Source organism: Orcinus orca, chromosome 3, assembly GCF_937001465.1.
Source record: "Orcinus orca chromosome 3, mOrcOrc1.1, whole genome shotgun sequence".
Lineage (NCBI taxonomy): Eukaryota > Metazoa > Chordata > Mammalia > Artiodactyla > Delphinidae > Orcinus > Orcinus orca.
Genome location: NC_064561.1, coordinates 136,738,693 through 136,751,750, shown reverse-complemented (window position 1 = coordinate 136,751,750; position 13,058 = coordinate 136,738,693). Strand labels below are relative to the sequence as shown.

Sequence of the window (13,058 nt, the reverse complement as noted above, 5' to 3'; positions counted from 1 at the left end):
AAATAACACACAGGTGCCTTGGCCTTGGCATAGCTAAACTCTGCAGCACATGGAGATTTCTACAGGAACATTAAACTGAAGTCATAACAATGGGTAATATTTTAATATAATGGAAAATGATCATTAACTTTTCTTGACAGGAAGGAAATGAATTTTCCTCATTGTACACATTTTGAGGAAAGTAGGTATGAGAAAATTTCAAAGGATGTTTTAGCCAACCAGAATATGCTTTAAGTACCATCACGACGATAGCCTTAGAGAGTCTGGTGTCAGTAAACTGAACAAGCAGAGCTTCTGAGGAAAAGAATGTGGTTCAGTGTTTCTCAGAAATATATGTAAATGAACTTGAGATTTTAGAGGGTGATTAATCCTACACAGAGTTAAGTGCCTTTCCCAGGGGTCTTTCTCAGATCTCAGGTAATTCGCAATCATGTCCCTCTATCCCACCCACTCAAAGCGAATATCCTATTGAAACTCCATAAACCCATTTCAACTTACAATGGTGTCTCGTAACAATAAAAGTGCGCATTTATGTAAGTCACAAGAACTTCAAAATATTTTTGTAAGCTATCTGGAACTGTGGTATAAAGAGTTTTTCAGAAGTCATTCATCTCAAAAGTTCCCTTTGCTATAATCTCAATTTGTCCTGGTCCCTTATGTCACTACACCTCAACAATTCTTACTTTGACCCACTTCTTTTTTTTTTAAATTAATTTATATATTTTTTTACATCTTTATTGGAGTATAATTGCTTTACAATGGTGTGTTAGTTTCTGCTTTATAACAAAGTGAATCAGTTATACATATGTTCCCATATCTCTTCCCTCTTGCGTCTCCCTCCCTCCCACCCTCGCTATCCCACCCCTCCAGGCGGTCACAAAGCACGGAGCTGATCTCCCTGTGCTATGCGGCTGCTTCCCACTAGCTATCTACCTTACGATTGGTAGTGTATATATGTCCATGCCTCTCTCTCGCTTTGTCACAGCTCACCCTTCCCCCTCCCCACATCCTCAAGTCTGTTCTCTAGTAGGTCTGTCTTTATTCCTGTCTTACCCCTAGGTTCTTCATGACATTTTTTTCCTTAAATTCCATATATATGTGTTAGCATACGGTATTTGTCTCTCTCTTTCTGACTTACTTCACTCTGTATGACAGACTCTAGGTCTATCCACCTCATTACAAATAGCTCAATTTCGTTTCTTTTTATGGCTGAGTAATATTCCATTGTATATATGTGCCACATCTTCTTTATCCATTCATCCGATGATGGACACTTAGGTTGTTTCCATCCCTGGGCTATTCTAAATAGAGCTGCAATGAACATTTTGGTACATGACTCCTTTTGAATTATGGTTTTCTCAGGGTATATGCCCAGTAGTGGGATTGCTGTGACCCACTTCTTGTCACCTGTTTCTTTTTCATTTTTCTGTCCCCATAGTCCTCAGCTGCCCCAATACAAACAATTGTCTAGAATAGATATACACCCTAGGATTCTCCTCCCAACATTTACATCCAAGTTAAACCGAAGGGAACAGAGACCAGATTCATTAATTCAGTGATCCAGCATCAGTGAGGAAAATAAAAAGAAAGCAGACCAGTTTTTAACCCATCAAGACAAAGTAATCCATTGATTTGATTTTTTTTCACATCAGTGTTTTCAGGGATCATGGCCACGCAGCTAAAATGCTCTGAGGGTCTCTCCTTGCATCTCACACTGCTCATTTTGTTGGCTTATAAGCCAGTTCATACTTTCATGGCCCTTCACTATTATAGAGATGAAAAATAAGGCACTTGCGCCCTTCCCCCACCATTTTAAACAGCTTGTTGTTATTGTGGGATCAGATCAGTTCTCCACCCGCCTCCAGAATAGCAACTGCTAGCCCAGGAGTCCTCTGTGACTGAGCCAGTTGTATGCTCCTTCCCCACAAGGCCAGCCCCCAACAGCGGTTCTAAAACACAATGACCATGATTTGACGACCATGATTTGTAGCGGGCAGAACTGTCTGCAACCTACGTCATTAGTAAAAACCTTTTCACGCCTCTCCAGGTTGTCATCACAGATCAGCTTTTTGTTCGCCACGTTACTCCCTGCCTTCATCATCCTGCTGCCCAGTGTAGCCCTGGGAAGGGAATTTCTGCTGGACATGCTCCTACTCTAAGTGCTTGTGAAACTTGGGCAAACACAGCAGAGGCCCCACCCTCCTCTCCCCAGCCCCTCCCCTCCCTGGGGCATGGGACTGATGGAGAATGCTGAATTCCTGCACTGTTGCCCCTGGTGGGTAAGAGCTGTGCAGACTTCCCTCAGGCCCAGGTACCAGCCTGGCCACAGAGCTCTTCTGTAAGCAGCCTTTGGAGGTGCACAGGGCTTCTGTGAACAACAGAGGAAATCAGTAACATTAAAAAAAATCACAATCTTGCCAATGACAAAAACCAAACAATAACAAAACAAAACATAAACCTGGGTTTTTAAAAATGAAGTTCTGACTTTTGACGATCAGGATTCTGATGGATTCTGTGCCAAATGGTAGCTCATGAAATACCTTTCATTGGCTCTGTTCCTCTCACTCTCTATCCCCCCATATTCTCCCCCTCCCCCTTCTCCATCAGGGTCCTGAGCCTTTACGATAAAAGGTAAAATTAGGATGGAGTTGGAAGGACTGAGAAAGAACAGAGAAGCTGATTAATATCAAAATCAAAACATCTTCCCATCCTTTCCTCCTCACTTCACTTGACACTTCTCTTGCACGTATGAAGTAGGTCTTCCTTCAGCCCTCCCCACGTGAGCCAACATGAGACACTGGGTCTCATGTTATTAGTATACCAAATATGGAGAGATACTGAGAAATAGGACATACCAGAAAGAAGACTGGGGCACAATAGTGCTGCTGATGGGACCGTAAAGTAAAGGAGAGGATCCGAAGTAATTAACTCCACCAAGGCAGAAACCATGTCCTTGAAATAATTGGTAAAAAGGACCTTCATTCATTCCTCACTTCCATTCACAGTGCTGTTGGCAGGTATCCATGGTGGCATATGCTTTGGGGAAGTGGGAATGCTGAATATTGTGTTTATGGGGAATTGAGTATTATTGCTTCATAAGATTCTGGGTGGCAGAATTGTCCTGAAAAAGAACATGTCCCAGTAGGTGTGTGTTGGGAATCTTAGAACAGGATGGGACTTCAGAGAGGCCCTCCTTTAAAGGCTTACTTATACAGGTGAGGAAATGGAGGTCCAGAGAGGCAAAGAAACTTGCCCAGGGTCACACAGGTGGTTAGTGCTTAGCTAGAGCATTGGAGTTAAGAGTCTGGGACTCCTGATTCTCATATCCATTAGGCCAACTCACCATTCATGAGCCTCAGGCTACAGGCTTCATCCTGTGGCCTTAAGGGTGACCTGAAGGGTGCTGATGCTGGTGCTTTCCATATGTTTAGCCATTAAGGTATGAAGAATCTTTTTGCTCTCTCACACCAAGCAATTAATATCAAAATACAAAGGAAAAATGAGTATCAAGAAAAAAACGTGGGATTTAGAGACAAAATAAACTGCAGCTCTGCATAAACAATGGCTTAAACGCTTTGAACCTCTGTTTCCTAACCTGTGAACTGGGGATGGTCGTCATCAGTATCATCCATATCTTATATAGGGATCTTGTGAAGATAAAAGATAATATGTGCTGAGCATCAAGAAGAGAGACTGGCACATAGCGAATACCTTCTGATAGCTATAAATGTCCTCTAAAATCCCAGAGGAAGCCCTGAGCCTGAGAAGCTGGGTCAGTGGGACAGAAGCCTGGAGCCTTCACAGCATAGGACAGAGTCCTGTCATGGCAAGGTCCCTTCAACTGCTGTTACAGCCCAAGCAATTACAATACTCAGACTGAGGACTCCTGTGTATGGACACATGTATTGCAGCCAGTTTGTAAGGAGATGATTTCCCCAAAACCACCCAGGAAAATCAGTCTCTGAAGTGGCAACTGAAGGAGGAAAATGAGGTTTTATAACATTAGAGTAATGTATGGATTCCTGATGAAATAAAAAGCGAGAAATAGGCTAGGAATGTCAAAAGAATTAAGAGGAAAGAAATGTGTTGGAAAGAACTGATCTTGAAGTCAGAAGAGGGAAATTCAAATCCTGGCTTCGCCCTAACTGCTGTGTGACTTCAGGAAAGTCACTTAGCTCCTCTGAGTCTCGTTTCTTCAACTGTTAAATGAAAATAAAATTATATGCCCTATAAGGTGACAGACATAATGTATAAGAAATCATTTGAAAGAAATTAAACTGTATATGTTTGTTCATATTAATTCTGTAACAAAGATATAAAGAGTTTTTCAGAATTGGTCAGGTTTCAGAATTGGCTTTTTTTTTTTTTTTTTAGTTTCTCACAGAATGAAGTAGGAATTAAAAGGAAATGTGTCTTCTGGTTCTGAGGTCTGATGTGAGCTTAGTTTTCTCTTACCTGATCCTGCCTTTGAGAGACATGCTGTTCTATGCACACTTTGTCCGAACCACCTGACTTGTAGTTGCCTCAAACGTGAGACTCAGCCCTGGAGAGGTGGCCAGTGGGCAGCAAGGGGAGGGAAGGTCAATTCAAGGAGCAACCCTTGGAGCTTCGATGGGGGACACATCCCTGCTTTCCCCCATTGGTTCCTGCCCTAAGTCACAGTAAGGATGCAGCACCCCTACAGCGTGCAGGGAATAGACAAGGAAAGTTAGAGAGGAGAGAAGAACGTTTTCTGAAAATACAGCAGCTCCTTTTGAACATGGAGAGCAGATGATCTTTGTTTTGAATTATGCTTCCCATCCTGGAATGTGTCCCATTGTCCAGATAAAGGCAAGCAGCCTTGTTGTTCCTGTCTCTGGGAAAGGCGTGCCCGGATTGTGCACACATGAAAGCACACACGTGCACACACACATCTACACACGCCACAGCCCACAGGCCTGCAGCCTGCCTTACTTTGCTCAATGTGTGCATCTTGGAGCGATTCCCACTCACAGTCCTGAAGCCCGGCGAAGACAAGAACTCTGCTTCCACAAGCAGCATCTCTTCAGACTGATTTTCATTTTGGAGCTGCTCTAATAAAGAGAGTCAACTTGCCAACATCATAACAGATTTATTTCTTTGTTAGAATTATTTAAAGTTACACCCTTGGTGATCCAATCACCCAGAGACTTAAAGACAGAGGGAAGAAAAGGCAAGTAATTAAAATACATAAAGCAGAAGACGCAATTTCTGGCATACATCATGATCAATAAAACGACAATTTAAAAAGGCAAGCTTCCCACTGCACCCTGAGGCTAGCACGCCAAGTCTCCGTCACACTGGGGAGAGGCAAAAAACTGGAGAGAGGCAGAAAATTCCTTAGGCAAGTGACGTGAAGACCTGTCAGGCTTCCACCTCCTCACAGAGGGAACGTGAACACTTTCAGTGAGGCACTGTGGTAGTTCTCAACGGTTGTGTGGGTACCTTGAGCCTAGGGTCATCTTTAAGGCGTGATTCCCAAGCCTTTCCTTCCCAAATGCATATAAACACAATGTGCACAAGCTCAGGTTCCCAAGAAAATATGCAGATTTGTGTTTAAAAAATAATTTGAGAAAAGTTAATCTCTGCAATGATTAATTGTTGTCAAAGATTAATAGTACAGCACTGATATCTACTCTCCTATGGGCTCAGGCCTCATAGGAGAGGCTGAAGGCTGCCCACCACACTCAGGATTGCTGACACTACACCATTCAAGAAAGAGTATTCCAGTGCAAGCAAGAAAGAGGGTCGTTACACACGGACAATCTTGAATCTGTTCAACTTGTAAAAATAAAGTTTATCCTTTAAGAAAGCAGACTTAAGCTACTAGAAACAAATTCTGGCCATGGACTTTAAAATTGGTCGAACCTTCCCTGTGTGACATATCATGGGAGTTAAGGACACTCTTCCCAGGTAGCTCTTTAGGGGCTTCCTAACCCAATCCCGGCACTTGGGGTCCTCATAGAAGTACAGGGAGCCTCTGGCCTAAGGGTGCTTCCTGGGACCATCAGCACCCTGGCCGTTAATACTGAGTGTCCACTGTGGGCAGAGCCTTGTGCTGGCTGGTGTGGAGAAGGCCTGATTTTCACTGGTTAATCTATTGGGATGGGCAAGATGAACCCACACAAAAGCCCATGCCCAGTTTGGGTAAGGACTGTCCCCAGTGCTGCCTCCTCTTGTATGGTACTGTTTGCTCTGGGTCCCAGAACTCAGCAGAATCTCCAGCACTTCAGCAGGTTCCCAGCCTATGCTTATTGCAAGAGAGGCAACATCAGAAGAAAGCCAGACAACAACAGTGCACAGCACCTGGGCCCTAACTGTGAGCAAAGACGCAGGAGTCGGTTAGCGGCTGCCTACAGCTTGAGTGAGGTTACTTTGGCAGTGGACGGGGGCATGGGGGTCGGGTAGGGGACAGCATTCTTTAGCGAAAAAAGGCAAAGGGGCAGAAATGGATGCATTTGGGGAGGAGGGAAACATGAAGAATGCCTGAACAAATGGTACCCTGCCTAAGAGCACAAGGGATCTCCAATTTTAGGTTTGTCACATTTCTAGAAACCATGAAATCGGCCTCCAGCCAGTTCCCATGTGCTCACTGCACCTTCCTTGGCCTGACTGTACACTGGCCAAAGGGAAGGAAGGAAGGTAGAGATCTTTGTGGGCTGCAACTGAATGCCTGGGATGTTGCGACGTCTAATGCGGAAGGAAAGATGTCTTCTGGAATGAGAACTGGGAGTCATTAGGAGAAGGCTGTGGGGGGCTGCGGCGTGTGGAAGGCAGGCCCACGGGTCTTTAGGGGTGTTTGCATTGGGAGAGGGACTGCTGTCTGCAGCAGCAGGAGCATTCCTGGGTGGCTGAACACCTGGCCTAAGCCTACTCCCTCCTTTTAGGGCCATTAAGCAGAAATAAGCAGGAAAATATTAAGAATTGTGTATGTTCAGAAAAAACAAAAGCAGTGGCTTAACATAGAGAAATATCTAAATGCTGTGCAATGCCAGCATCTCTGCTGCTACCCCAGAAGTTTACATGGTCTGAAACCCTTACCTTTATTTTGAGTTTACCCTCTTTCCTGGGAAAGATTCTGGACTTGGAGTGGGGTGTCAGACATGATGTTGCACAGCAAGCTCCCCAGATGCTGACCAGAGGATCTGGTGGGAATCCCCCAGGGCTGGAAAGCGGTGCCTGCTAGCAGCATAAGGATGCATTTTATACAATTTAAATGAGACCCATTTCTCAGCCAACTCACACTCACAAATCCTGCAAGTTTATTCTTTCTCATTTTAAGATGCCTGAACCTGTGACTAAAAGAAAATTGGTCAAATCCCATCCTAACAGATCTCAGGGGATGTTCTAATTCTTTGATAGTCCTTCACATTGCTTACTTTGGGTGCTTGCCTAAAGGAAGTAGGGCTTGGAAAACATCTGGTTCTACAGATTTGGGGAGGCAATTCAATGTAATTTGTTGGTTATAGGATTTAATCTGTACTAAATCTGAATGTCTGTGCTATTTCAATGGATTTAATGAAGTTTTGTTTGTTGTTGAGATATGTGCAATATCGTCCCTCATCCTCTCTTCTGGGGAATCCAGGTGGGAGCGATCAGGAAGGCTGATAATAATAGTATGCTTTATAAGGAAGCATTACTTTGTCAGGGAGTTCAAATATGATCTCATTAATATCTTACCTTGGGGAAAGCTAAAGGGAGAGGAGATGAGTTATTCTTAAAAAAAAAAAAAAGAAACATGTGAAAGGAGCTGTGAAATAAGGACCAGTCTCACCAATGCTACCTGTGGTGTTAAGTTTCCAAAGATGGCTCCCTCAATGAATCACACCTTACATCATGTATGCTCTGTATACTCCCAATTTCTTGCATCTGGCAGGTTCTGTGACTTGCATTTGACTGATGAAATATGGCAGAAGTGACACTATGTGACTTCTGAAGCTGGTGATAAGACGCTTTGCATCTCCTTCCCAGGGCTCTTGAAACACTCACTCTTTGGACACTTCCCCTTAGGACCCAGCTGCCACATAGTGAGAAGCCCCAGCCCCATGGAGAGGACACACACAGGGGCTCCAGTGGACAGCCCCAACTGAGCTCCCAGCCAGCATCAACTGCCAGCCTCGTGAATGAGCCATGTTGGACTTTCAGCCCAAGTAAGGCTGCAGACAACTCCAAACCCAGCTACCATCTGACTGCAGGATGAGATAGTGTAAGTGATTACCACCCACTGAGCCTTGTTAACCTACAGAACTGTCAGATAAATTAATAAATTATTTTAAGCCACTAAGCTTTGGGGTGGCTGATTACATAACCATAGCTAATCAGAACACTGCTTTCAATGTTTGAGTAGATGCTGCTCAGTGGAAACTTAATCTAGTCCACTTGGACCAGCTGTTGAAGACTGGGCATCCCCAAACAAGCTTTGGCTGTGGCTCATGGAGAAGTCCTCTATGCCGTTCCTCTTAGCCCTGGATTTCCCTCCTTACCTGCTTCAGAAAAGGCAAGTCTCCTGTCTATGGGAAGGAAGCACTGTGGTAGTGGGGGCTCTCGGAGTCAAGATGGCGGTGTGGGAAGATGCAGAGTTCACGTTTCCCCACAACTAAGGTGTCTGCCAGACGCTGGTGCAGGACCCTGATGCCCAAGGAGGTGGGAAGAGCCCCCAAGTGAACTTGTAGGACGTGGGGGGACTGAGGGAGGAGGAGAAGTGGAGGCCTGACAGGACTGGTGCCCCTGAGGGGTGGCTGGGGGGGGGAGGGGTTCCCATGCCTGGAGGGACCCTCAGGGGCTCAGATCAGTGGGGAGCAGGCCCAGCGTTTCCCCTGCCCAATCATCTGGGGAAGTCTGCCCGGCTTTCTGGCCAGGTCCTATGCCCTCAGAGGTCCCCTCCGGGCCAGGTTTGTCCTGGGGGTGAAGGAGGGAGGCCAGGAGAGAACAGGAGAGCCAGGTGGGAGGGGCCCTCCAGGACCAGAGGAGCAGAGGGCATTTGCCCTGCCCACTCAGGCTCGGGGAACCTGCTAAGGTCTCAGGCTGATCTCGCGCCCTCCAAAGCCCACTCCAGGCCATGTGGGTCCTGGGGACATAGGAGGGAGGCTGGGGAGATCAGTAGAGGCAGGCGAGAGGAGCAGGAGAAGAGCGGAGGACATTTGCCCCACCCACTCGAGTCCAGGAAGCCTGCTGGGCTCCCAGGTGGGGTACCCCGCCCGGTGGGAAGCACGCCTGGGCCCCTTCTGTTCCGTTGAGCCTAAGCTCCACCTGCCAGATACCCCCCCACATACCCGCCAGGCCTTTTCCAGCTCCGTGGGTCCTAAGCATAGGCCCCGCCCATCATCCAAAGCTCACACCTGCTTAGGCCCCACCCTCTACAGCCAAGGCCTTTTCCACCTATTTTTTCTCACTTCCTCTTTTTTACTATTGTGGTTCTGTTTTACCTTCCAGTTGTTGTTTCATCTATATTTTTATTTTTATTTTTTTTCTAGCATAGCTGTTAGTTTCCTAGCCTAATTTTATTTTTTACTTTGTTATTGTTCTCCTTTTTTCTTTTCTTTTCTTTTTTTTTTTGCTTCCCTGCTCAGTTTGTGGGATCTTGGTTCACAAGTGGGGGGGCGGGTCGGGCCGGAGCTCCTGCAGTGGGAGTTCCAAGTCCAAACCACTGGACTAACAGAGAACCTCAGACCCCAGGGAATATTCATTGGAGTGAGTCTCCCAGAGGTCCTCGTCTCAGCTCCAAGACCCAGCTCTACCCAACAGCCTACAAACTCCAGTGTTGGAAGCCTCCGGCCAAACAACCAGTAAGACAGGAACACAATCCCTCTCATAAAAAAAAGAAAAAAAAAGTGAGATGGCAAAAAAATACGTCACAGATGAAGGAGCAAGGTAAAAACATACAAGACCAAATAAATGAAGAGGAAATAGGCAATCTACCTGAAAAAGAATTCAGAGTAATGATAGTAAAGATGATCCAGAATCTCGGAAATAGAATGGAGGCATGGACTGAGCAAATACAAGAAATGTTTAACAAAGATCTAGAAGAACTAAAGAACAAACAAACAGAGATGAACAACACAATAACTGCAATGAAAAATACACTAGAAGGAATAAATAACAGAATAACTGAGGCAGAAGAACAAATACGTGAGCTGGAAGACAAAATGGTGGAAATAACTGCTGAGGAGCAGGATAAAGAAAAAACAATGAAAAGAATTGAAGACAATCTCAGAGACCTCTGGGACAACACTAAATGCACCAACATTTGAATTCTAGGGGGTCCCAGAAGAAGAAGAGAAAAAGAAAGGGTCTGAGAAAATATTTGAAGAGATTATAGTGAAAAACTTCCCAAACATGGGAAAGAAAATAGTCACCTAAGTCCAGGAAGCACAGAGAGTCCTATCCAGGATAAACCCTAGAAGAAACACACCAAGACACATATTAATCAAACTAACAAAAATTAAATTCAAAGAAAAAATATTAAAAGCAGCAAGGGAAAACCAAAAAATAACATACAAAGGAATCCCCATAAGGTTATCAGCTGATATTTCAGCAGAAACTCTGCAGGCCAGAAGGGAGTGGCAGGATATACTTAAAGTGATGAAAGAGAAAGACCTACAACCAAGATTACTCTACCCAGCAAGGATCTCATTCAGATTCGATGAAGAAATCAAAAGCATTTCAGCCAAGCAAAAGCTAAGGGAATTCAACACCACCAAACCAGGCTTACAAGAAATGCTAAAGAAACTTCTCTAGGAGGGAAACACAAGAGAAGAAAAAGACCCACAAAAACAAACCCCAAACAGGTAAGAAAATGGCAATAGGAACATACATATCAATAATAACCTTGAATGTAAATGGATTAAATGCCCCAACAAAAAGACACAGACTGGTTGAATGGATACAAAAGCAAGACCCATATGTGTGCTGTCTGCAAGAGACCCACTTCAGACCTAGGGACACATACAGACTGAAAGTGAAGGGATGGAAAAAGATATTCCATACTAATGGACATCAGAAGAAAGCTGGAGTAGCAATACTCATATCAGATAAAATAGACTTCAAAGTAAAGACTGTTACAAGAGATAAAGAAGGACACTACATAATGATCAAGGGATCAACCCAAGAAGAAGATATAACAATTATCAATGTTTATGCACCCAACGTAGGAGCACCTCACTACATAAGGCAAATGCTAACAACCATGAAAGGGGAAATCAACAGTAACACAATAATAGTAGGGGACTTTAACACTCCACTTACACCAATGGACAGATCATCCAAACAAAAAATAAATAAGGAAACACAAGCTTTACATGACACAATAGACCATATTTACTTAGTTGATATTTATAGAATATTCCACCTGAAAGTGGCAGAATACACTTTCTTCTCAAGTGCACACGGAATATTCTCCAGGATAGATCACATCTTGGGTCACAAATCAAGCCTCGGAAAATTTAAGAAAATTGAAATCATATCAGGCATCTTTTCTGACCATGAAGCTATGAGACTGGATATCAATTACAGGAAAAAAAACCCTGTAAAAACCACAAATACATGGAGGCTAAACAGTGCGCTACTAAATGACCAAGAGATCACTGAAGAAATAAAAAAAATACGTAGAAACAAATGACAATGGAAACACAATGACCCAAAACCTATGGGACGCAGCAAAAGCAGTTCTAAGAGGGAAGTTTATAGCAATTCAACCTCACCTCAAGAAACAAGAAAAATCTCAAATAAACAATCTAACCCTACACCTAAAGCAACTAGAGAGAGAAGAGTAAAGAAAACCCAAACTCAGTAGAAGGAAAGAAACCATAAAGATCAGAGCAGAAATAAATGAAATAGAAACAAAGAAAACAGTAGCAAAGATCAATAAAACTAAAAGCTTGTTCTTTGAGAAGATAAACAAAACTGATAAACCCTTAGCCAGAGTCGTCCAGAAAAAAAGGGAGAAGACGCAAATCAATAACATTAGAAATGAAAAAGGAGAAATCACAACTGACACTGCAGAAATATAAAGGATTATAAGAGACTACTGCAAACAACTATATGCCAATAAAATGGACAACCATGAAGAAATGGACAGATTCTTCGAAAGGTACAATTTTCCAAGACTGAACCAGGAAGAATTAGAAAATATAAACAGACCTATCACAAGTAATGAAATTGAAACTGAAGTTAAAAATCTTCCAACAAACAAAAGTTCAGAAGATGAAGATGGCTTCACAGGCAAACTCTATCAAACATTTAGAGAAGAGCTAACCTCTCAAACTCTTCCAAAAATTACAGAGGGAGGAACACTCCAAATTCATTCTATGAAGCCACCATCACCCTGATACCAAAATCAGAAAAAGATATCACAAAGAAAGAAAACTACAGGCCAATATCACTGATGAACATAGACGAAAAAGTCCTCAACAAGATACTAGCAAACAGAATCCAACAGCACATTAAAAGGATCATACACCATGATCAAGTGGGATTTATCCCAGGGATGCAGGGATTCTTCAGTATATGCAAAACAATCAATGTGATACACCATATTAACAAAGTAAGGAATAAAAACCATACGATCATCTCAATACATGCAGAAAGAGCTTTCAACAAAATTCAACACCCATTTATGATAAAAACTCTCCAGAAAATGGGTATAGAGGAATAATAAAGGCCATACATGACAAACCCAGCAAAGATCATACTCAACGGTGAAAAACTGAAAGCATTTCCACTAAGATAAGGAACAAGACAAGGATGTTCATGCTCGCCACTCTTATTCAACATAGTTTTGGAAGTCCTAGCCACGACAGTCAGCGAAGGAAAAGAAATAAAAGGAATCCAAATTGGAAAAGAAGAAGTAAAACTGTCACTGTTTGCAGATGACATGAAACTATACATAGAAAGTCCTAAAGATGCCACCAGAAATCTACTAGAACTAATCAATGAATTTGGTAAGGTTGCAGGCTACAAAATTAATGCACAGAAATCTCTGGCATTCCTATACACTAACAATGAAAAATCAGAAAGAGAAATTAAGGAATCAATCCCATTTA

At 43.3% G+C, this 13,058-nt stretch overlaps 1 long non-coding RNA gene across 2 annotated transcripts in view; it reads left to right on the top strand.

Moving 5' to 3' along the window:
* Positions 1-8,290, top strand: part of LOC125963990 (uncharacterized) — an 88,060-nt gene extending 79,770 nt beyond the window's left edge. For both annotated transcript variants that reach the window (XR_007476440.1, XR_007476439.1), the window contains exon 3: positions 8,029-8,290. This is a non-coding gene — a long non-coding RNA (uncharacterized LOC125963990). The remainder of the gene's footprint in view (positions 1-8,028) is intronic.
* The last annotated feature ends 4,768 nt before the right edge of the window (positions 8,291-13,058 follow it).